The sequence below is a fragment of the Arvicanthis niloticus genome, chromosome 26 (genome assembly GCF_011762505.2).
Source record: "Arvicanthis niloticus isolate mArvNil1 chromosome 26, mArvNil1.pat.X, whole genome shotgun sequence".
NCBI classification, from domain to species: domain Eukaryota; kingdom Metazoa; phylum Chordata; class Mammalia; order Rodentia; family Muridae; genus Arvicanthis; species Arvicanthis niloticus.
In genome coordinates this window covers 34,974,549-34,999,685 of record NC_133434.1, presented here as the reverse complement: position 1 = coordinate 34,999,685, position 25,137 = coordinate 34,974,549, and the positions used below count along the sequence as shown (strand labels likewise).

General features: G+C 49.0%; 1 long non-coding RNA gene across 1 annotated transcript; it reads right to left on the bottom strand.

The window, feature by feature from the left end:
* Positions 1-17,699: 17,699 nt before the first annotated feature.
* LOC143439382 (uncharacterized) lies at positions 17,700-23,766 on the bottom strand. Its single transcript, XR_013107650.1, has 3 exons — positions 23,587-23,766; positions 22,195-22,887; positions 17,700-21,446 (listed from the first exon to the last, which is right to left on the bottom strand). It is a non-coding gene; the product is annotated as an uncharacterized LOC143439382 (long non-coding RNA).
* Between the last annotated feature and the right edge of the window lie 1,371 nt (positions 23,767-25,137).

Below are 25,137 nucleotides of genomic sequence, written 5' to 3'. Positions count from 1 at the left end.
CACACACACACACACACACACACACACTGTGATATTGTGCAACCATACAAGTACATGAATGCAAACACTGACAAAAGAGAAAATAGAATTTTAAAAATTAAAACATAAATATGGGTGAAATTGGTGAACCCCTAGAAAGGGTAAACCCCAACACTGGTAATAAAAAGATTTTATTTATAATAAGTGTGTGCGGAATAGTAAGAGTGCAGCATCTTGAAATGCTAAGACTGCCAGGTCTCCAGGACTAACCCAGAATTAGTGCACTTCATGCTCTGGGTAAGTTCTCAGCCACCTTCTTTTCAGCCTTTGCTACATTTCCCTTCTGAGGTTGCAGCTAGCTGTGTGCACCCATGGATGCCTTGCTGCCCAGCTGCACATGCTCTGAGACATGCCGGGCTCTTCTGCCCTCATCCTGTCTGCTGCCCTTTTGCAGTTGAGAGCCCTGAAGTGCCCTGTGGGATACTTCTGTTCTGGAGTCTAGGAGGTCAGACCTGCAGCACTGGGCCCTGTGCACCACTGCTGCACACCCTCAAGTGTGAGGCCTTGTCTAATCCTCCAGCCCCCTCCTCCCCTACATGCCCCTTCTCTGCCTTTGTCCCTAGATTTGCAGCTTTGATCCTGCAGCCTGGAACCAGACCACTGGGGTATCTGGGAACTGACCATTGACCCTTCCTACATAAGATGCAGGTACCAGCCCTGGAAAAATGTGAACTATTGTTAGGCAGCATGTGAGGGTGTAGGGGCAGTGATAAGGACCAACCTCCCTCCTCCTGCCCCTCTCTCTTCTCTTCCTTTCTGTCTTAGTTAGGGTTTTACTGCTGTGAACAGACACCACGATCAAGGCACCTCTTATAAGGACAACATCTAATTGGGGCTGGCTCACAGGTTCAGAGGTTCAGTCTATTATCATCAAGGAAGGAGCATGGCAGCATCCAGGCAGGCATGGTGCAGGAGGAGCTGAGACTTCTACATCTTGTTCTGAATGCAAACAGGAGACTGGTTTCCAGGCAGCTAGGACAAGGGTATTAAAGCCCACACCCACAGTGATACATCCACTCCAACAGGCCACAACCACGCCAACAAGGCTATACCTCCTAATAGTGCCACTCCCTGGGCCAAGCAGATACAAACCATCATCCCTATTCTTCTTGCCTTGCTTCCTCTCTCCTGTCCTCCTCCACCTCCCTTCTGCTCTCTACCCATCTCTCTTCTTTTTCCCTGTCTCTAGCATATTCTCCTCCTAGACTGGAGTTCATTCTGGGTGCTATGCCCTGAATCTGAAATGGCCCCTGTAAGTTGAGCACTTGGTCCCCAGCTGCTAGGTCTGAGTTGGGATGTTCTGGACAGATGGCCCAGCTAGAGGAAGTGGATGACTGGAGATGAGCCTTTAATTAGAACAGCTGTCCCTTGGGTGTTCTCTCTCTGTCCTTTCCTCCCTCTGCTAATCAGTCCAGTTCAAAGTGAGCAGCTCCTGCCACCATGAACAGAGCTGCTGTCTCCATGCCTTCCCTGCCCTAAAGGACTGAACCCTCCTGAAAGTGTGAGCCAAAATAAGACCGGCTTCCTGTAAGTTGTCCTGTGCCTGTCAGGTGCTTTGGCACTGTAACAAGAAAAGTAACCAGAATACTAGGGTGCTGAGTGTGGATCCTGGAGGACCAAGCAGCTGTCATTCTCTGGGTCTTGCTCAGTGCCTGTCTATATATGAGAGAAGAAAACAAATTCATCAGCCATCCCCACCCTTCCTTCACCAGAGGGGAGCAAGCGAGGTCATCCCAGGATGACCAGGATGTCCACAAGTCCCAGGGCAGAGATCAACCCAACATCTGCGCTCCAGGCACAGCTGAAGATCAGGCCTAGAAGGTCCAGAAAGTTCTCTCAGGAGGCCTGCAGTGCTGCTGGATGCTCCATTCTGAGGAAAGAGACCAGAGACTGGGAAGCAGGGAGAGCAAGACAGAAGGAGAAAAGCTACCTGGAAACAGAAGAGCTGGGGTTTGGGGGAGGGGGAGGGCAGAGCCAGGCAGGACCAGGAGGAGAGAGCAGAGGGAAGAGGGGAGAAGAGAGGAGCAGGAAGAGAGGAGACAGCTCAGGATCACTGCTACCCTCACCCTCACTAATGGTGGCCAGCACCCACAAGGGGCAGAACCCTCAAGTACAGTAGCAAGGGTTAATGGTGGGTCTCTGACCTGGGGTTCTCATATTCAAGGTGCTGAATTTGCATATTGGAGCCCTTCCCTGCCTCTCTGTGGGATGAATTTCAGGGACCTGGAGCCTGTGCTCTGGCTGTGGAGAGCCAGGAAAGGGAGAACCTATCTCATGTGTGTTTTCCAAAAACATCTGCCCTTCAAAACCACTTATTAGCCAGAGGCTCACAGGCAGAGTCCTCCCCACAGGACCAGACCGAGCCCATGTTCCAGGTCACAGAAACATCACCCTCCCCAGGACTCTTGGTTCAGATTCCCAGTGGCTTTGCAAGGACATAGGCTCTCTGAAGAAGATCATGGCATAGTCAGCCAACCAGCATGAGGATCAATCAGCCACCACACATGGTGTGGCTCTGAGCTGACAATCAGGCAGAGGAATCCACCATGATGGTTTTTCCAGTGGCTCCTGGCCTGCTCTCACCACTGAAGCCCTCAGGGCCTGGCTTTTCCCTTCACTTCTGCCAGGCTTCTTCTCCCTGGCCCTCAAGACTCTGGCAAGCAAGGCAGTGGGTGGCTCAAGAGTTTCTCAGTAGTCCCAGAGATGGATGAAGGAGGCCTTTCATCCTGCAGGAGGAGGAGTGAGCTCTGCCCAGCTGCAAACAGCAGTCTGTAGCCAGGACACCCAGCAGGCTGTGAGGAGCAGGCTGCATTCCAGGTGGAAAACAGCAGAAAGTATGCTGGAATCCAACCTCGGGAGTCTTGGGATTTTTTAAAAGGCCCTTTTCAAATGCATACTTTGAAAGATATATATATTTAAAGGCAGGGGAAATTAATTAGGTCTCTTCGTGCTGGAGTTGCCTGCTGCAGAGCTCAATGAGCAAGGGATGTAAAAATAGAACATTCTCTGCAGCTTCCACCAACACACACCCCACTTTGAAAGGTTGCCTGGAGGATGAAGAAGATTGATTTTTGGCTAAAGAACTAAGCCCAGGGTCAGCAACAAGCACTCATCAGTTGTTTCTCAACTGTACCACCATGCTGATCCAGGAACAAAAGTGGAGTTTTTAGAGAAGGGAAATAGGAAAGAGCCATCAGAAATGCTCCCCACAAATCCAACAGGTATCATGGCACCTGGGTTAAGATAGGACCCAATGAAGCTTTGGGGCCAGTCTTCAAGCCTCAATATTTACATCTGCAAAATGGGGTAATAGTGTCTTATGTGCTCACTATGCCCATCCCTGCCCCTGTTCAGAATGAACTAGATTTCCTGACTCCTAAGACTGAGGGCCCAATGACAATCACCCATCACCAACAGCATCTCCCCTCTTCTCCCTGTGGTGGTTTGAGTGAGACTCTCACCCATAGGCTCAGGCATTTGAACATTTGGTCCCAGTTGGTGACATTGTTGTGAGGTTTAGGTGATGTCACCTTACTGGAGGAAGTGACCTCTCAGCTTCTGGCTCCTGCCACCAGGCCCACTGCTTTCTGCCATGCTTCCCTCCATGGGAGGTGATGAATTCAGGGTCTATAGGTGTGTGAGTGGTTAGGCTGAGGTCAGTGGATGGATAGGGGTCAGTGGATCAGGATCAGGATGGGGCTGGATCTGAGGACCAGAAAACCAGCAGTGTTGACCTGGAGTAGCTCTCAGTTGCCTGTGAGCTGCAGCAGCCTAAAGCTGGCTCCCTTCAACAACAGCCTCGGTCCCAAGCCTTTCTCCTGGGTGTGCTCTGGCACCCCAGAGCTGCTGCACAGCTCCACACTGGCTTTGTTGGAGCTCTGAGATAGCCCACCACTCAGCTCCAGCACAGCACAGCCTGGGGTAGCACTGGCCACCACCCTGGAGGAGCCAGGGCTGCTCTCAGAAGACAGGATCATCTTTAGGAAAACCGAGCTGTGCAGCATGAACATGCTGGCCGCACGGGTCTCCTCGTGACACTGCTCTGTGGAGACAAAGTCCTGCCTCCTCCACCAAGAGTGAACAACCTTGGCCAAATCATTGGTCCTCTCTAAACTTCGTCTTGTCGTGAATAGGAATTTCTGTGAGAATGAATATAATTGAATGTTTTCAATTATGGTCAAAACTATAAATGAATAAAACAAAATGGGTCCTAGTTGCTTTTCTGTTGCTGTGATAACCATGTTCCAAAGCAAACTGTGGAAGAAGGAGATTCTCTTGGCTCCCCCTCCTCCCTCTCCTTCCCTCCCTCCCCCTCCTCTCTCTCCTTCCCTCCCTCCCCCTCCTCTCTCTCCTTCCCTCCCTCCCCCTCCTCTCTCTCCTTCCCTCCCTCCCCCTCCTCTCTCTCCTTCCCTCCTTCCCCCTCCTCTTTCTCCTTCCCTCCCTCCCCTCCTCTCTCTCCTTCCCTCCCTCCCGCCTCCTCCCTCTCCTTCCTTCCCCTCTCTTTCTCCTTCCCTCCCTCCCCCTCCTCTCTCTCATTTCCTCCCTCCCCCTCCTCTCTCTCATTCCCTCCCTCCCCTCCTCTCTCTCCTTCCCTCCCTCCCCCTCCTCTCTCTCATTCCCTCCCTCCCCCTTCTCTCTCTCTTTCCTTCCCCTCTGTTTCTCCTTCTTCCATCCCTCCCCCTCCTCCCTCTCCTTCCCTCCCTCCCCCTCCTCCCTCTCCTTCCCTCCCTCCCCCTCCTCCCTCTCCTTCCCTCCCTCTCCTTCCCTCCCTCCCCCTCCTCTCTCTCATTCCCTCCCTCCCCCTTCTCCCTCTCTTTCCTTCCCCTCTGTTTCTCCTTCTTCCCTCCCTCCCTCTCCCCTCTCATTCTCTTCTTCCCCTTCTCCCTCTTCTTCCCTCACCCCACTTTCTCCCTTTCCATTCCTCCCCCTGCCTCCCCCCACCTCTCTGCCTGTGGACCAGGAGGTAGCTCTCACCCACTTCTCCAGCACCACACCTACTTGCCACCACACTCTCCGCCACGATGGTCATGGACTAAGCCTCTGAAACTGTAACCGGGCTTCAATCAGATCTGTTCTTTATTTATAAGGATTGTCTTGGTCATAGTGTGTCTTCACAGCAATAGGACACTGGCTAAGACAGGCTCTGAGCAGGAAACATCCTTGAATGTGGGTTCCAGCCCTCAGTGGCTGCTTCTAACCACCAGGAGCTCACTACTCTATGACTGGCCTCCATCCCCAGTCTGGAGACAGGGCTGCACCCTGATTCTAGATCCACCAGAACAAGTGCTGCTGTTCACACAGCAGAAGGGACAGTTGGGTCACTCAGTACCTCTTCATGGCAGGATATAGAGAACCTTGAAGCTAGGAGGGGCTCAGAGGCATCTTGGCGACACATCTGTGGTCCTTACCACCCAGTTCAGCCCTTCATTTCTGATTTATAAAATCTGGCACCTTCTTCATGCCTTGATCATTTCTCTGAATGTGTTTGGTATCAGTGAAGCATCATGCACTTCTGTCAGGCAGCGCATGGCTGTGACAGAGTCCTTCACTCAAGATCCGATCATGGCTGTTGTCATCATCACATCAACTGTGCAGTGTCAGCAGCACATGCACTGGAAGAGCTTAGTTACTGTCAACCTCAGAGCTCATGTTGTTCGGGCTAGCCTCAAACTCACTAGGTACCCAAGGATGACCTCAGAATCCCAGCCCTCCTTCCTCCACCTCCCGGAGTGTGGAGGTCACAGGTGTGTGCCACCCACCACTTATGTGGTGCTGATGTTGGAATTCAGGACATCCTGCACACTAGGCACACACTCTGTCAGCTGAGCAAGGTCTCCTCCTCTGGAAAGTTCCAGTTTCTGAGCAAAACCATTCATGATCTGGCGCTGGCACACAGCGGCTTGGCAACAGGGCTGCAGATGGCGAGTGGGAATAATGGAAGGAGAAGGAGCAATGGACGGCCACATCTTTTCTTTTACAGTAATGAACAAATTCTTTACAGATCTGAGGATAGTGATGCCATGTGTTGTTGGGCTGGCTGGCTGGTTCAGTTATGCATTGTGTGATGAGATCTTTGTCTATCTCATGCTAAGCAAAGCCAGGGGAGTGGAAGAAATCACCACATCTCCCAGAATAGATGAAAGAGTTCTGGCCTCCACGTGTGTTCCAGGGCTGGATCACATGTGGGTCTGCAGGGAGATTGCTGACTTGAGCAAAGCATGCTATTAACACTGGTCACATTTAGCCACTGCATTTTATCATGGTGACTTAAAAGTGTCTCCCTTTGAACTTTGGCGTCTCTTTCTCTCTTTCCCCACCTGACCACTCCCTCTAACTAATGACAACTTATAGTTAGAAAGGACCTCAAGTCTTTTCTATCAGGTTGCCCCAGGCTCAGGCAGCCCAGTGGTCACCCTGATAGAAGCTCTCACAGAAGGATTCAGACATTCCTGTCTCTGTTTGTTTTGAGGTATGGTCTTGCTATGTAGCCCGGACCTTGTACTCCCAAGTGTTGGGCTTAGAGACACACATGGGCCACTCTGACTGGCTTGCCTGCTTGACCCTTCGGGGATTCTGTATAATAACATGAGAAAAATATTATAGACAATGTTCTATGCCCCTGTTCTATTTATTCTATATAAATATCAGCAAATTACTTTTATTTAGTTATGTATTTAGTGTAATCCTGGAAGGCCCGGAACTCACTATGTAGAGTAGGCTAGCCTCAGAATCACAGAGATCCACTTGCCTCTGCCTCCTAAGTGCTTGAATTAAAATGCTATGCCACACTTCCAGCAAAATTATGTCTAAGTAACATGCCAGGATTCCAAGAACACCTATCCCAGTGTCATCTATATAAGCCCATAAAACAGAAAGAGAGAAAAATCACATATCTCAATATGTGTAAAAAAATTGTATTTGGCAAGTTCGGCATCTCCTCCTTTTTAAAAGGATACATATACACATAAATATTTATATATGTATGAGTACTGTATTTGCATGAACCCCTGCCTGACAGAAGAGCACATCAGACAGTCGAGGGCATCAGATCCCACTATAGGTGGTTGTGAGGCACCATGTGGGTACTGAGAATTGAACTCAGGACCTCTAGAAGAGCATCCAGTGCCATCTCTCCAGGTCCAGCATCTCTTTTCAGTAAAGATCTTTAGACACCAAAACTAGAAGGAAGTGTTTTCACTGTGAGAATCCTAAAAGCCAATAGAAAATACTGTTGACAAAAATGATTCAAATTTTAGATCTATTCTTCTTACTGTTTCTCTGTGACAGGCTGACTGGTGGTGTGGTTGAGATATGGTTTGACCACTGTGTCCTTTAAGGACCATATGTTGAAGCTTGACCCCAACGTGGTAGCATGGAGAGGTGCTGGGACCTTTAAGAGGCGGGGCCTGATGGGACTCAGATGTCATTAGGGCAAAGGTGGCTTTCATGGGCAGTGAGTCCATTCTCTAGAAAGGAAGTAGTTATGAAAGAGCAACCTGGTTGCTTGGTTTCCTGTCTTGCCACACAATCTTTTCCTTGTGCTTGTGCTCTCCTCATGTTGCTGTCACCATGACAGGACACAGCTAGAGGGCCCCTTGCAAGCTAGGACCATGCTGTTGGGACTCTCAATGCCTGAAGCTGAGAGCTAAATAAATCTCTTTTCTTTACAACTACTGGCCTCTGGGATTTTGTTATAGCCATGGAAAACTGACTGTCACAACTATTCAACTTGCTACTAGAGAACTTGACCAAAGTAATAAAATAAGAAAAAAATAAAGATTATTAACTATTGCAAAGGAAAGGGTAAAAAATATAAATTGTGGGAAATATGATGAATACAAATACAAGCTAATACAACTGAAATAAACAGTTCAAGGGGATACAAGGTCTGCCAGTAAAATTCATTTGCATGTATCTAAAGTATGTAATACCACAGGAAATTGAGCTCGAAATAAACATTAATTCACAGTAGCACCATGTTTACAGAGGACCCGGGAAAGTGTTAAATTAATAAGGCATTTGTGAATCAAGTTGTGAAACTCCAGCTGGATGCAAACATAACTATGAAAGCATCACAGAAGATAAACTAAGTGTAGCAAGATGGTCTAAGAATATCTGGCTGGGAGCAGGGAATGCCTTTATCTACAAGTCCTAGAATTTGCAAGTAGGAAGGGCTGCCTGGCCAGAGAACCTGAGGAGCTCCTGTCTCCAGTTCTCTAATGCTGTACAGGCATGTGTCACTGTGACCAGGAGTTTCCTTTCTAACAGATTGTAGGGATTATATCCTTGTGCTTCTATGGAAAATACTTTAGTGACAGAGCCATCTCTTCTGCCTCCCTTGAACACAGACTCTGGTGATGACTGTGAAGAGGAATCTAGTCCAATCCCTACCATATAAGCACCATGGTGATTTAAATAGGTTTGGCCCTCATAGACTCATGTGTTTGAATGCTTGCCCATAGGGAATGGCACTATTAAAAGGCCTGGTCCTGTTGGAGGAAGTGTGTCATTGTCAGGGGCGGGCTTTGAGGTCTCTTATGCTTAAGGTCTGCCCAGTGTGGAACTCCAGTCTCCTGACTGTCTGCAGAAGATAGTCCTCTTCAGCTGCCTCCGGATCAATGTAGAACTCTCAGCTCCTCCTCCATCACCATGTCAGCCTGGACATTGCCATGTTTCCCACTATGATGATAACGGACTAAACCTCTGAAAGTGTAAGCCAGCCCCGATTAAATGTTTGCTTTTATAAGAGTTGCTGCAGCCATGGTGTCTCTTCACAGCAGTAAAACCAAACTAAGACAGGCCAAGTCTGGTTTTCAAAGAGAAGGTTCATTCTGAAGAGAGGGCTCAAGGGACAGACATAGGGACATCTTATGGGGACTGTTCTTCTGCCTGCCATGTGGATATTGACCAAATTACAAATGACAGAATACCTGTACTCAAAAAACAATATTTTTCTTAACTCTCTTAACTTCCTCATTGGCAAAAGTGGGCCTTAGAGCCTACTCCACAGGGTTCAGGAGGGATCCCAACTCTCTCATGAGGGTTCTCAGGCAGCCAAAGGCATGGGATAGAATAAGGTCTTCTGTCTGGTTCTCTGGGCCAAAAAGCTCCTGCTGTCTTAGTGAAGAGGTGGGAGCAGATGGAAGCCTCCAGGCCTTCTCTGCTTGGCCTGAAGGGGTTTAGGGGTTTATATGAGTGCCTAGGTCTTGCTAGGCACATAGTAAACACTCAATAAATGCTTATAAATCTTCTGAGACAGTGAATGTTCCCCAAGAGGGACATTGTGGCTGGACTTTGCTGGATGTGGGAAGGAGAGAGATGCCCAGGCATAGTAGATAAATACTGTGAACTCCAAAGCCAGGTAACCTGGGATTCATTCTAACAATGCTTGCAGATGTGCCTGTCGTCAGAAGCACATGGGGAACTTGTTCAGTTCTGGCTGGAGGTCAGGATGGTTTTAAGGCAGAGGCAGCATTTGGCTTGGATCTCGGGTAGATGAGGTAGAGACATTTTATGCAGAAGCAACGGGGTAAGGATGTGAGTCCATTTGTCCTGAGAACCAATGGGGACAAGTGAGAAGAGGAAGAGATGGCGGAAGGGAAGAGGACCTGAAATGTGGAGAGAGCTGTCAGAGCTCTGAGGAGACCTGTGGGACACATGTGTGTATAGGGTGCCCTCACCCTAGGCACGCTCCAGTACTGCCTCTTTCTACTCTGGGCTGTAAGGTCACAAGGCTCTCCATGCTGCCTGGGTGGGCTGCACTGCTTGGTGCAACATTATTGGCCTCCTGCCCCACATAGCTCAGGAGGGAAAACAATGACACCATCAGCCCTGAAGCCTTCCCTGGGTCTCTTCCCTGAACAAAGCCAGCATTTACAGACCTGGTGCAGGCCGGTTCCCCTGCAGATACCTGAGACAGAGGGTTTTCCAGAGAGCAGAGCCCTTTCTGTCCTGTTGGGAGATCATATGGAATTTGTGGAGGGTCCAACTGATGGTATTCTGCCCTCTAAACCACAGTGGAAGAAGCTGGATACAGATGAAAGCAGGGCTTTTGTGCTTCCAGGGTTGAGGGGCCTGCAGAGAGCAGCAAGTTCAAGTTGAAAGCAGCTGTGTTCCAGAATAGGGACCCATGGGGGACCAGGGCATCACAGTGATAGGCCAGGATGGGTAGTGGAGGCCTTCAGCCCCACATATGTGTGGGCAGTCTCTTGAGACCAAGTGCCCTGATCTTTCTGGAGCAGAGAAGGCACCTGAGGGCTCCCAGGCCCTCTTGGGGTTAAGACAGGAAGCAAGGAAACTGAGGGGCCTGCTTCCAAAACCCATTCAGATCAACTGGGAAGAGTCTGGAAGCTTCCAGCTGCTCTTGCCCTCCTCACCAAGACAGCTGGGACCCTGTGGCCTGAACATAGTTCATCCCATGTTCTTGGCTGCCAGAGACTCTCCAGGCAAGGGAAGAGAAATGGGTGACTCACACCATCTCTGGATGTTACCAACACAACCCTCAAGTCACCCCCACCTCCTACTATCTGGGGAGATTTGAGACACCCCTGAATCCCGCCCTTCCCCCAAACTCTCCCCTCCACCTTTGCATGGGTCCTGCTTGAGACAGGTATTTCTATGAGGAGATCCTGAGTTTAGGGTTCAGGAACTAGGTCCCCAGAGGCCCCTATTTCAAGTAGAAAGCACATGCCTGGAAAGGCAGGGGCAAATTCAAGACAGGCCTAGGAGAAGAAGCAGGGCCTGGAGGATGTGGTCAGCTCAGGAAAGAGCAGCATATTGGAGAGACATTTTGCCAGACTTAAGTCTGGGCAGAAGGAAAAGCAAGAAGCACAGAGTGGCTGTGAGAACACAGCAGGAAGGAAGGATGAGGGAGGGAAGAGGGAAAAACCAGAAGAGCAAGGGATGGAGCTGTAGAGCAGGGGGAGAAGGATTGGAGTCCTCCCTCCCACAGTGAGAAATGTGGATGGAAGGGATGCAGGAAGAGCAGGCAGGAGCATGCTCTGCACCCCAGCTGACCCATCCTCCTGGGTGCAGTGCAGAGGGTCCTAGTCGGACTATTCAGTAAACGCTTCTTCACCAAGGTCCTAGGATGCCTTGATGCATTCCTCCCATGGCTGGCGCAGACAGGCTGGGACTTTTTGGATGTGTGTGTGTGTGTGTGTGTGTGTGTGTGTGTGTGTGTGTGTGTGTAAGGTGGTCTTGGGAATTGACCTTGAAATTGCTGTTTCTAGCCAAAACCAGTGTCAATGCCAGCTGCTTAGAGAGATGTAACCCTGACCTAGGAGACACAAAGAGACCTGGCTCTCTTATTAATCCTATGAGACACATGGTCTGAGCCCCTCCACCACTCCTGCTGAGTCCTGCTACAGCCAGTCTCCTGGACTGCAGCTCTCTCCCTGGTGCTTATGCAGGAAGATGCAGCACCCTAAAGGCAGGCATTCTGGTCGTCCCTTGAACTGCTTGCTGTGTGACTCCACAGCTATGATCTTCAGGTTTTGGCCATGAGTTGTTACCTGGGGCAGAAATCGCCCAAAGACATGCAAGTGTGTGGTGTGAGAGTAAAGGCTGCTCTCTGGGGACAGGCTGGGGCAGCGACAGCAGGCAGACCTGTACCTTGGAGGCAGACGTGGGACTGCCAGGAAGTAGGACAGCGGACTTGGAACAAGCACAGTTGAGCCTAAACTTCCTCCACTGATCCAGTGGCTTTGGACAAACCAAACCCCGACTCTGTGTGTCATGCTTGCCACCTGGGGGCGGAGTGCCTTTGCTGTTGTCACCAGTCCCTTAATCACCTGTAAATCATTTGTTTGGCTGTCTGACTCTGTTTAAGTCCCACATGGTGGTGCACACTTGTAGTCTCCCTCAAAATGACCCTACTGAGGGCCAGAGACACTTGCCCTGCATGCGTGAGGCCATAGGTTCAATCCCCAATAGCACTGCCAAAGACAAAACCAAACCTTATTGGAGTCAGGCATGGGTAAACTCCTGCAGTTACCGAAATTGGAAGGAGGAGGCAGGAGGATTTTGAGTTCTGGCCAGTATGGGCTACATAGTGAGAGTCTAATCATAAACAATCAAACAAACAAAAAATTCTCTTTTATTTTTAACTTTTTGATATAGCCAAGGATGACCTTGAACTCCTACCCTCCTGCTTCTATCCCCCACAGTGCTGCAGCCACAAGTGTGCATGAAAACACCTGACAATTACAGGTGTGCACGGAAACACCTGACAATTATAGGTGTGCACAGATGCACCTGACAATTACAGGTGTGCACGGGAACACCTGACAATTACACGTGTGCACGGAAACACCTGACAATTACAGGTGTGCATGGAAACACCTGACAATTAGAGGTGTGCACAGATACACCTGACAATTACAGGTGTGCACCAACACACCTGACAATTACAGGTGTGCACCGATACACCTGACAGTTACAGGTGTGCACCGATGAACCCGGTTTATCCACTGCCAGGGCTTATGCATGCTAGGCAGGCATTCTACCAACACCTACATACCCTATGGTCTGTAGAATGGGGGGGAGGGCTGGGTGCTGAGGATGCTGCTGTCTGCTTCTCTTGCATCCTCCCTTCCATTCATCTCTCTCACTGTGGGTGGGGGGACCCCAATCCTTCTCCTCCGTTCTACAGCTCCATCCTTTTCTCTTTTGCTTTTCTTCTTTTCTCCCCTCCCTCCCTTTCCTTCCTGTTGTGTGTGAACTCACTGCCACTCTGTGCTGGGTCTCTATGGAGACCAGAATTGCTGTCCTCACTTCAAAGAAGACATGGCCCACAGTGCCTGAGGTTTGCCCAAGGCCCCAGCTGTGGAGGTGGAGGGACCTTGAGCCTGGCTTACACTCTGCCCATCTGACCTGGAATGATGACTGGTGTCATTCCTTTACCCTTTAGAGTGAAGTAACTTCAGACTCTAACTAAAACCCAGACTCTGTGGAGAGGCTGAGTGAGGGGAACTTAGGCCCGGCGCTACCTCAAGAGCAGATGCGCAAGCTGGTCCAGGGCTCTGTATCAGGGATGGTTACTGGAAGTTTCAGGTGTCTGCACTGGACCGGGAAAACCCAAGTTCAATTCCCAACTCTGCCCCTTTGGCTATGTGATTGTGTGCCTCCGTTTCCGCACTTATAAAAGGAAAACACCAATTGCTGCCCATCACCCGCTGGTCTTCTGTAGGGGGCTGCACGCTGCTCAGAACTTCAAAGCTCTAGACCAGTGGTTCTAAACCTGCCTAACGCTCCAACCCTCTAATACAGTTCCCTATGTTGTGGTGTCCCCAACCATAAAATTACGTTCATTGCTACATCAGATCTGTAATTTTGCTACTGTTATGAATTGTAATGTAATTATCTGATATGCAAGATGTATTTTCAATGTTACAAATTGACCCAAGGGGTCAAAACTCACAGGTTGAGAGCCACTGGTCTAGTGAAATCCATGTGATACCTCCTAGGGGAAGGAAATAAAGGATGAACCACATCGGTCAACACCACAGATTGTAGGGGGAGCACTGGATTTTGCTTTGGGGCCACCGGGAACTTTATCCCAGCTCCAGGATAAACAGCAGTCTGCCTGGAAAACATTCCCAGAAATCCAGAGCACCAGAGGGGCAGCTTGTTAAAGTGGACCTGGTCAGGTTGGGCGGCCACTGATGAAGTGTGAGCTTGAAAGCACGAGGCCTGGATGGATTTCACCAGAATCTACACCTCTGGTGCCTGCTTCCTATAAAAGCCCCGTTCAGCTCTCAGCCCCTCAAATTCCTAGACAGAAGAATCAGCCTGGGCTAGCCATGGAATTTGCAGAAAAGAAGGCTTTGAGAAACCACACTTGGGAACAATAGTTACCAGGGAGTGTCTGAGTCTCAAAGGAAAAGCCAACACCCAGCTCTCTCACGGGGATTTCCCAAGCACCCCATGCTCAGGATCCAGCCACCACACAACATGACCCACATGAGGCTTGCCTGTCAAAGCTTTTGGTCATGAAAATAAACCACTGTCAGACACAGCCGCTGGACTGGAACAGATTCCTAAGGACTCCCCAAAGGCATAAAAGTCTGGAGTGCTGAGGGCTTGCTCCCCCAAAGCTCCTGCTTTACAACTATTCCCCAGTAGTGCTAGATGCCAGGACCTGTCATTCCGGAGAGACAGCTTCTTGTCTGTACTGATCTCCAAGTCCTTCATTATTCTAACCCTAGCAATCTATGCACGGAGTTCTCCAAAATCAAATTATACCATAAAATGTTCAAAAGGACACAAGTCTCTGGGCTTGCCTCACCCCACACATGTGTCTGTGATTGGCCTGCATATCGACACCTAAAAAGATTACAGATCTGACCCTTTCTTTTTTCTTCTATTTATTTTCTAGCTGACAAGTAAAAACTGTGTGTTCACCATGCACCTACATGCACATGTACAAACACACACATGTATATGTGTCTATGTATGTATACACACAGCTGCGGGTGTGGCTAAGTTGATAGAATGCTTGCCTAGAATGTAGGAGGCCTTGGGTCCCATTGCCAGCACTGACCAAGACCCTGTCTGAGCACATCTGTTAGTCTCAGCACTTGGAAGGTTGAGGCAGGGGGGATCAAAAATTTCAACATCCTCCTCAGCTACTTAGCAAGTTTAAGGCCAGTCAGGACAACATGAAATCAGGTGTGTGTTTGTGCCTGTGTGTGAGAGAACATGTCTGTGAGTGTGTGTGCGTGTGTGTGTGTGTGTGTGTGTGTGTGAGAGAGAGAGAGAGAGAGAGAGAGAGAGAGAGAGAGAGAGAGAGAGTATGATGCTCAGTATATATCCTAAACGATAAACCAATCCATTTAACACATACCTTCTCTCACCATTTTTTCTTGTTTTGTTTTGTGGTAAGAACACTTAAAAATTTATCTCCTTGCAATTTTCAAGCACACAATACATTGCCACATTTGTGTGTTTGCTGGGTGGCAGTGGTTTCAAGAAGGGGTTCCTCCATGTAGTCCTGGCCTTGAACTCAGAGATCCACCTGCCCCTGCCTCCTGAGTGCTGGCATTAAAGGCGTGTGCAGTGCCACCTTTCTGTACAATAAACCTTGAATTCGTTCTCCCTGAATGGCAGAGAGCTTACAGCTTCTGACCAACCTCATTGTCCCCTCAGCCTTTGGTGGTCACTAGTCCGATGTTTGTGTCTATGAATGCAACGCTTCGCACTTCCCACATGGGCGAGATCTTCTGTTCTTTACCTTTCTGTGCCCGATGACATCACTTAAATAATGTCCCCCAAGGTCGCCTATATAACTGTCAGTGACAAAAAAAATCTCTCTGTTTAACGCCATGCAGTATTTCATTGTGTATACACACACGCATATATGTATATGAAATTTATAACATATATATGTATGTGTATATACTTCCACTGTGTTTAATTATCATAGCTTACAGGGACACAGGTGAGGGACTGTCTACAGACGTACTGAATCCATACCAGTAGCTACACCATGAAGACGATGTCTCCTTTTCACCTAGCAACCATTAATTCCTGAAGCCCCTCAGGAAAGGGCAGGGCCCAGTGACCCTCTCTCTTCTCATGATGGACAGGACTAAGTTTGTAGGTGACTCATACAGGTCATTGCAATTGCCGTCAATCGAGATTACAACAGCCATGTGAAGCCCAGCAGAAGGCATTCCATGGCGCTTCTGCCCACCCTCCAACTCTCTTCCCACTCCCTCTTCTGTGATATTCCCTAAGCCATGGAGAGGGGTCAGATGGATGTCCCATTCAGAGCTGACATTCAATAGTCACTGATTTATCAGCAGATTTTGGGGGTTTTGTTGGTTTTTAGATTTAAGGAATTTATTTAAACTTTGAAAGAGATGTGTTTTTATTTTATATGTATGAGTGGTTTTTGCACATGTGAATGTGTACACATGCATACCTGATGCTCTCAGAAGCCAAAAGAAGGCCTCGGATTCCCTGGGACTGGAGTTACAGGTAGTTGTGAGCCATCATGTGGGTGCTGAGAATCAAACCCAGGTCTTCTTCAAGAGGAGTGGGTGTTCTAGTTCCAAGACTTATCTTTATTTTTAATTATGTGTTTGAAGATGTGTGTGTGTGTGTGTCTGTGTGTCTGTGTGTCTCTGTGTGTGTGTGTGTGAGGGTCTGTGCACATGAACACAGTTGCCCAAAGAAGCCAGACAAGGGCATCAGATCCCTTGTACTCTGAGTTATAGAAAGTCATAAGGCCACTGTGGACTGTCACATGTGGGTGCTCAGAAACAAACCAGGGTCTTCCTAAGAGCTCCCTGTTAGCTGCTAAACCATCTCTCCAGCCATAGTCACGATGGCTTGACCAGTTATGAGTGTTCTACAGTAACCACCACTCACTTCAAACAAACAAACAACTGAGGAAATCTCCTCTGACTACTTTTTTTTTTTAATCCATTCATCCTTGATGGGATGAGATTGATGTCTTACCTGGGCCAGGATGAGCACTACTGTCATGAACATGCAAGTACAGGTGTCCCTTTGACCTTGATTCTGAGTTTTTCAGTTTTACTCATTAGTCATTCACTGTCTAGATGACAACTTAGTTCATTTACACCTCTTCCCACATCACAGTACTGGACATATACACAGGTGTGCGCACACAAACACACACACTCATGCACATGCACATGCATGCACAGAGGGGAGGAGCTGGGCCTGAAGATGGAGGATGAAGGGACCATGAGCACCTACCAGAGTATCAGGACTGACTTCATTTTAGTGGTCTTTCACGCTTTGATGAGACACCAGTACTTTATCCTTAGTCAAGAGGGGCTGTCACTGCCTCACGAATGGTCCCTGAGTTAGAGTGAGCTGAGGTTGGAAGGACGATGTCTTACAGCCAGTAGTGGAGTGTGCAAGACATGAGCTGTCATTTTCTGATGGGCTCCTTGTGTGGCACTCTTTTCCCCAGAGTCCAGGCAGGTACACCATTTAATAAATGTACGGGTGGGTGACCTAGGAGAGTGGAAGTTCCCCCAAGCATTTACTACAGTTGTTCCTCCATGCACTGGACCTCAGAGAGGATCCTGTGTTTCACAAAACCACATATTTCTAGCTCCTTGCTTGAAGGCTGGGGAACCACATACTGTCTTTGACCACCTTGACTGTCTTCCACAGGAACCATGTCTGCTAGAAGCTGGGGGCTTCTAAGATGCCCCCTGTAACCATTCCTTTGGCCACTTTATTGGGTTCTTTTATCTACTGCCCTTCCCTACCCCAGTCCCTTCCAAGCCAACACTAGGTCAGCAGGAAGGAGGGTGAGAGGGGAAAGGGGCTGAAGAACTCTTTAGACAACGTCCTGCTGACTGGGGAAGATCAGTCTTCATCGTCTGCACATCTCCATCCAGAAATCCAGCCAACAGCAAAACAGCAGAGGCAGCAGCAGGGACCAGCAGCAGGGGCAGGGCAGCTGCCACTCTCTCTAGGGCTCTGGCATTTATATACTCTCTCAAGAGTCCCCAGAATGCCACACCTAAACTATCTGCAGCTGGCAAAATCACACGCCTGCCAGAGGACAAGACAAATCACAGTCAGCTGCTGTGGACAATCTGAAGCAGCCCTATATCCCACACCTGTGATTAAAACAAAAACGTATTCACATAATATAACTAGGGTTTATTTTTTCTTTCAGAAACTCAAATTCTCACTACACATCCCTGTAACCACAGCTGAGAAGTGGCCAGAGCTCATCCTGGTCAGAGTAAAGAGATGTGGATAGGAAAAGTGATAAACAAGATACTCCCATTCTCCTGTCACTGCAACCGGGCAGAAGGGACCACGGCTCCCACCCTGCTCTGTCTGCTGTCACCAGGTGCCCAGCTTTCACTGTTGACTTCCATAGTTGCTGCCTGGACTCAGCAAAGGGACCTCCTGGGATGGGCTGTTTTATGACCCTCCTACTCTCCCCCTCTTTGTACATCAGTAACAGAGACCCAGGCATGATGCCAGGGTCAGGGTCCTTGTTCCTGACCTCTTGTTAAGGTCTCCTGTAGCTCTGAACTCTCTGTCTGTCCCAGCATGAGGGCCCACAGGCTATGATGTCAAGCCTGGCAAAGGCTTTCCCAAGCATTCCTCTCAGCCAACGAACACAACATTTGATGGAGCCTTTGGAGAAAAGACCTGAAGCAGAGCTTCAAGAACAGTCCAAAGGAAAAGAGGAAGGAGGTCCAGTGCTGACAGTGCTGTCTGAGTGATGGTGGGGCCACGTGAAGTGGGTAGATCACTGCTCCAGACGGACTGACCACAGATGAAATCCCAGCTCCCTGAAGTTTCCAGCTCTGTGTGACCTTAGATGGCTTACAAATCTTTTTTCAAGGTTCCCACCCCCTCTTGTTTGTGAATATGCATGTGTGTTCATTTGTGCTGATAAACATGTGTATGCCTGTAGAGGTCAGAGGTCAGTCTCTGGCGTAGTTCCTCAAGTGTCCTTATTTTATTTTATTTTATTGACAATGCCTCTTTGTTGTCCTGGAACTTTCTGGTTAGGACAGGCTGGCTGGCCATTGAGCCTCAGGACCCATCTATCTTCCATCCCCAGTTCCGGAATTGCAGCATGTGCCACCACATCTGGGTTTGTGTGTGGTTTCTGAGCCTTGGACTTGGGGACATACTCCTGCTTGTGCTTTGCTGACCAAGCTGTCTCTCCGGCCACACGCCACTTTGTCATCTGCACCTTGAGGTTCCAAATCTCTACAGTGGATAACTGTGAGGGTTAAGGCAGACCAGTACCAGTCTGTAAACTGGTTGTTTTTTGTTTGTTTGTTTGTTTGTTTGTTTTTCTGGTCTGCAAAGAGACCACAACAGTGTGCAGACCCCGTACACTCTTTGGAAATGCTGGAAATCCGAGCATGCTCAGCGGACATGCTGCATTAAATAGGTGTCAGTCAAAACATTCATCTTCACTGGACTGTAAGTGGATTTTAAAACCAACCAATCAAACAACAACAAAAAAACCAGCCCGGTTCCCGCCAAGGATTTGGGAATTCTGCTCTTTCAGATCAGCTCCAAGGGATGCTCAGAGCAGGCCACAGTTGTCTCTCACCTTTTCTCATGTGAAGTTCCCTCTGCACTGGAGCTTGCAACAAGAAGATTCCTCCCTTCAGCTTAGTCCCTCCCCTAAGGCTTCTCTGTCTCCTGTAGAGCCTGCCTCTTACCACTAGAGGGCGGTAGATCCACACTTCCGTATTCCAACCCTCCCTACAGCTCAGCCCTCCTTCCCACCCTTCCTCCCTTCTGCCCCTCCTACCCTTATTTTTGTTTGAGAAATGTTCGCGTTATCGAAATCTTTCATAAACCGTGTAGAGTGCCGCACACACCCTTCCCGAAGCCTCCACTCTGCTGAGGTGCTTCCTTGCATGTATGCCAAGGAAGATGTCAGCGCTGTTCATCACCAGAAACCCCATACCCATCAGGGTAGCACTAGCTTTCTTCTCATGTGCCTTTTCTATACTGGCACCCCATCCAGGACGCTTCGTCACGCTGTTACTGTGCCCTCTTATCCCTCTGTGGACATAGTTAAAGCAGACCCCACCAAGGGCTTTCTCTCTGCAGGAACCTCACAGGCTCCATGCTGGAAGCTCCACTCCTGTCACGCTCTGACCCACGCTACTTAAACTCTTCCATTCCTGCCCTCTCTACCCACCTGATACAGGCGTCTTCTGGAACGATCCTGAGCTCCAGGCTGTCTGTCCTCATCAGGGTTTGAAAACCTTTCTCTGCATCCCTTCCGTTCTGGGGATCAGAAGTAGGTGAGCCTATCTCTGATCATTTCTGGAGTGAGCCCCCAGCTAACTGTGGGTTCCTTTATTTAGCTTCCACTCTGCTCAGCTGCCTGTCTTTCTCCCTACTAGACACCGGCCTCACAAGACAGGTGACTATAGCTCTGTGGCCTGGCAGTCAGGAAGCATCCAGTGGTGGCACATTAGAGGAGTGTTTGGCTGTTCTCACTCTTTTTCTCTTACCTATTTATTGGACAAAATATACCCTAGCAGATACAGCCAACCTCTTTTGTAAGTTACATTGTGTGGGCTGTCATGGAAGGATTGCCAGTGTGTGTGTGTGTGTGTGTGTGTGTGTGTGTGTCTGTGTGTGTGTGTGTCTGTGTGTGTCTGTGTGTGTGGACTGTGGGAGTCAGTGATCTCCTTTTCCCATTTGGGTTCTGGGAATCAAACTCAGATTTGCAGTATGGCTCCACAAACCTTTGCCAGTTAAGCCACCTCACAAGCCCTGTATCCAACCAACCTTTTGACATTGTGACATGACTTTGTCACCTACAAAGTTCACACTTGAGAACCTTTCAATCAGGTTGCAAAAAAACAAAACAAAACAAAAAAAACAAACAAACAAACAAAAAAAACCCAAAACTCTCATAATGTCTCAGATATGTTTGCAGTCTGTGTTGGGACACATTCATTGCCGTCCCTGGGTTTGTAAAGCCTATGGACCTTGGGCTGACAGACCTGTCAGCGTCAAAGTGAGCCCTGCACGCATGCAGAACATGCCACAGTGCACACACTCAACACACTGATGATATCACTGTCCCTGCTGCAGACATGTTTGTACCCATCCGCTCTGCAAAAAGTTTTGTAGCTTTATAACGACTCAGGACCCTGTGGCAAGGTCTAAATCTATTAATGACTCAGGGCCCTGTGGCAATAACTCAATCTAATCAATGTTTCCTGCCCAAATGTCTAGGACCTGAGTAACCAGAACCCAGGTAACCCAAAGCCAAGCAGGATGGTGTAATTAATCCCGCCACTGAGAAAGCAGAGACAGATGGATCCCAAGCTCCACTGGCCAGCCAGCCTACCCTAATTTATGAGCTAGACCAGTGAAAAACCTGTCTCAAAGTAAGATGGATGGCTCCTGAGAACTAACCTTTGAGGTTGTCCTCTGGCCCCATACACATGTGCACCAAATTGGGGAGGGAGGGGCTGATGTCCTGGGATAAATCATAATTTGTATAATCCATGAGATTTCAGCCAGTTGCAGGAGCAGCATTTGGGAAAAGTCATTTTCTATTGGTGCTTCTGGAGTCATGCCTGTCTGCCTATGACGACAGTGCCAACCACAAAGTCCCTGAACACATATTATTGGGTGACAATTGTCTCTAGAGTGAGGTCACCCAGACAAGGCAGGGACTGGCACATGGCCCTTCTTGGACAGACAAGGCAGGCAGGGCTTCCAGCCACACAGGCAGGATACTCCAGTGCCAGTCATCGGAGGCTGGGAGCGGGTCCTTAGGCAGTGTCTCTGTAGTCAGAAGATCAGAGTGGGAGGGCACTGGCCAGTGTCAGTCCTCAGCTCAGTCATTTGTCAGCCCATCCGGTTCCTAAACACTGGGAGATGTCTTCTCTGAGTCAGATTCCACCCTGTTGGAGAGAATGTGACAACTGTGATTCCACACATTAGTCACTTAAGAAAAACTGTAGCCCAGGCTCACAATGTGGTGACATTTGTGGAATTCCTGTCAGTAAGCTGCCCTGAGTCAGGAGGTTTGTTTGCTGAGGAAGGCTTGGGAGTAGCTCTGGCTAATGTGGCCTGGGCTGCATCACTGTGCCCTCTGCTAAAGCTGTCTCCTCGGTTCCAAGCATAATGGTCGGTCTGTCTGTCTGTCTGTACATCTGTCTGTCTGCTTGCCTGTGTTGTTCTCTGTCTTTCTGTCTCTCTATGTCTGTCTCTGTCTCTCTGTCTCTGTCTCTCTGTCTCTCTGTCTCTGTCTCTCTGTCTCTCTGTCTCTCTCTCTCTCTGTCTCTCTGTCTCTCTCTCCTCGCATGGGTGTGAAAGTGTATGTGGAGACAGAGATTGACTTCAGGTACCTTCCTCAATCACACTCTGCCTTATTTACAGAGGCAGGGTCTCTCGCTGAGCCCAAAGCTTACAAATGCCCACTGCTTTAGCTCGTCAACTTGCTATGGGGTTGCTTCCCCAGTGTCTGAATACAGACAGCTGTCACACCTGCCACAATTTTAACTGAATTCTAGAGAATGGAATTCTGATCCTTGTGCTTGCATAGTAGGCAGTTTATTTACAGACACATCTCCCCAGTCCCTCCCCTTCTTACGTGTGTGCGTGTGCGTTTTCATGTGTGTGCTAGTGTGATTGTGGATGCATGCTCACCTGTATGTCTGTGGGTATCCAGAGGACAAACTTGGGCATCCTTTCTCAGGTTCTGTCCATCTGTTTGTTATGTTTTGATTTGACTTCAAGACAGGGTCTTTCACTGGCTGGTAACCTGCTGAATGAGCTGGGCTGGCCAACAAGCCCCAGAGAGACAACTGCCTCAGTTTCCCTAGCACTGAGATATGTCTGGCTTTAAAAAAAAAAAAAAAATCTGGGTTCTGGGAATCCAGCTCAGATCCTCATGCTTTCATGGTAAGCACTTTAAACTGAACTATCTCCCAGTCCCAAAATTCTCTTTAGCCAACCTTAGGCTGCAGACACCTGGGTCCTGTGTGAATTTTCCTTCTCATGTAGAGCAATGCCCAGCTCACTGGAGTTCTCAATAAATATTTCCCAAATGGATAGAAGTAAATAAACAGAAATGCACAAATCAAACACTAAAATTGGACCCCCACAGAGGCTGGAGGCTGAGGAATCACAGGATTCAGTCCTTCTAGCCAACCAGGTATGTATAGGTTCAAATCCCAGCCTAGCTCTGACTGAACAATAAACCACCTATGGGAGCCTGTGTCTCCGCTGCTTCATGAGAGGGAATGGAAATGAGATTCTTGTACTGCTTGGCTTCAGGTGCCCACAATGTATGCATGTGCGCAGAACACACAAGGTGGTGGCTTCTTCCTTATGGATGACCTGCAGGCAGGTAGAGAAGAGCAGGGACTCCTAACAATTTATTATTGGCTGTCAAATAGAAACCCTAAAACACTGAACCCTTTCGAACTAATGCCTCCCAGGAAGCCTGCCCTGGCAGGGGAAAAGATGAAGTTCTTGTGCCAGAGGAGGACCTTGCCTCAGGAAGACATTTCTCACAGGCTTCTGACCAGTTCGCTCAGACAGAGCAGCATATGCAGGGAGCCCAGCTCTTCTCGTGGTTTCTGTGTATTTGTAACACGGCCACAGAAAAGACAGAACCATGAGTACTCTCTCCAGCTCTGATCAGAATATAGATAAATACACTTTTCTTTACCCTGTTCTGTTTCCTGATTTCTTTTAAAAACATGGGGAAATGAGGGCAGCAGGGATAAGGGACTAAGTGTCCCCAAGCAGTCTCAAACCTCCGAGATTATCGGACTATGTGTTACTACTGCACCCGGGGCCCAGCCTGACTAATACAGGCCTCTGTGGACTCTGAGAAGAAGCTCAGGAAAACCACATACTCTGGCAAAACCCAGAGACTCTCAACTTTAATATCCTGAGCTTTTATTTGTTTTTCTGGGATCCCCTTGCTGCCTCTTCTAAACAGCTTGGGCGTCTGAGTGCCCCCAGGTAGAGTAGTGTTGTAGGGAGGGACAGAAAAGCTCACCAAGCTGCCATGTGGCACTGGGGACTTACCCTGAGACCTCAGAGGCAGGCCTGGGCTTATGCCGATGAGTCACGGAGGGAAGAACGTGGGGTTAAGCTTTTTTTCTTCTTTTGAATGTGATTTGTTTCTCAGATACTTTTATGAGCCTAAACTTTCTTTTTGGCTGCTTGCAGATGCCCGCTTTTTGTGGCCCCTCCTCACTGAGAGCTTCTCCTCGAGAGGCATCAGGAAGAAGGTCTCTTGTTGCTACTGCTAGGAAACACTATGTAAACAGTCAGCTCACATGTGTGTCCCAAGCAGATGACCTGTGGCCCAGAGGGGCTCAGGCTACAGGGTGGAGACAAGGTTATTCTGAGGTCACCTGAAACCTCTCTCCTTCAGAGGTGGGAACAGGGCCACATGTACCAGGGCACTGCCAAGGCTTCAGGGCCCAGCACAGAGGGTCGTGTCCACTGAGGTTTGCTGAGAAGACAGAGGCCTTAGCACCCAGAAGAGTCCATACATACAGGTCACGCTCAGTCTTTCTCTGGGTCACACACTCTCTTCTGGCTGAAAGGCCCTGCTGTTCCAGGGCCAACTGGTGAGATCAGACATCTGCCCTAAGACGTCTCTGGCCATTGTGTCCGTGCTTCAGAGGAGAGTAGGGATTCATCTGCTCTGGCCAAGCGGGGAGGAGCCTTGGTTCCTGTTTCAGACTCACAACCAGCCCGCTGGGTAACCTGGGCTGGGAAACCCTTTTCCAGTTCCTCACTATCTGGACACTGAAGGTTTCCTGCTCAGCCTTGAGGGGCCCACACAGGGGCCTCAGCCAAGCTCAGCATCAGGGCCGATTTCTAGAGTTGGCAAATGGCTGAAGAGTGAGCCCTCTTCCCTCCAGAGGGCAGAGCCTTCATGTCACTGAGGTCAGGGGCCATGCTCGCTGTGTTACAGAAAGCTGGGCTCCCCAGTCTATCTCCCCAACTAGTTAAGTTCGCAATGAAGAGGCAGCCTCTTGCTTGAGAGTTCAGGAGTCAGCAGAGCCTGAGATTGCATAGATAAGTTCCTCAGAAGGTGGATGCAGTGTTTTTGGTGGCATCGAGAACACCCACCAAAGGACACTCCCAAGGCCACTTTCTTTTTCTTTCCTTTTTTTTTTTTTTTATTATTTGTTATTGGATATTTTCGTTATTTACATTTCAAATGTTATCCCCTTTCCCGGTTTCCCCCTCAGAAACACCCTATCCCATTCTCCCTCCCTCTGCTTCTATGAGGGTGCTGCCCCATCCACCCACCCACTTTTCCCTCCCCACCCCGGCATTCCCCTACACTGGGGCATTAAGCCTTCACAGAACCAAGGTCCTCTCCTCCCATTGATACCCAACAAGGCCATCCTCTGCTACATATGTGGCTGGAGCCATGTGTACTCTTTGGTTGGTGGTTTAGTCTCTGGGAGCTCTGGGGGATCTGGTTGGTAGATATTAGTGTTCTTCCTATGGGGTTGCAAATCCCTTCAGCTCCTTCAGTCCTTTCTCTAACTCCTCCGCTGGAGACTCCATGATCAGTCCAATAGTTGGCTGTGAGCATCCACTTCTGTATTTGTC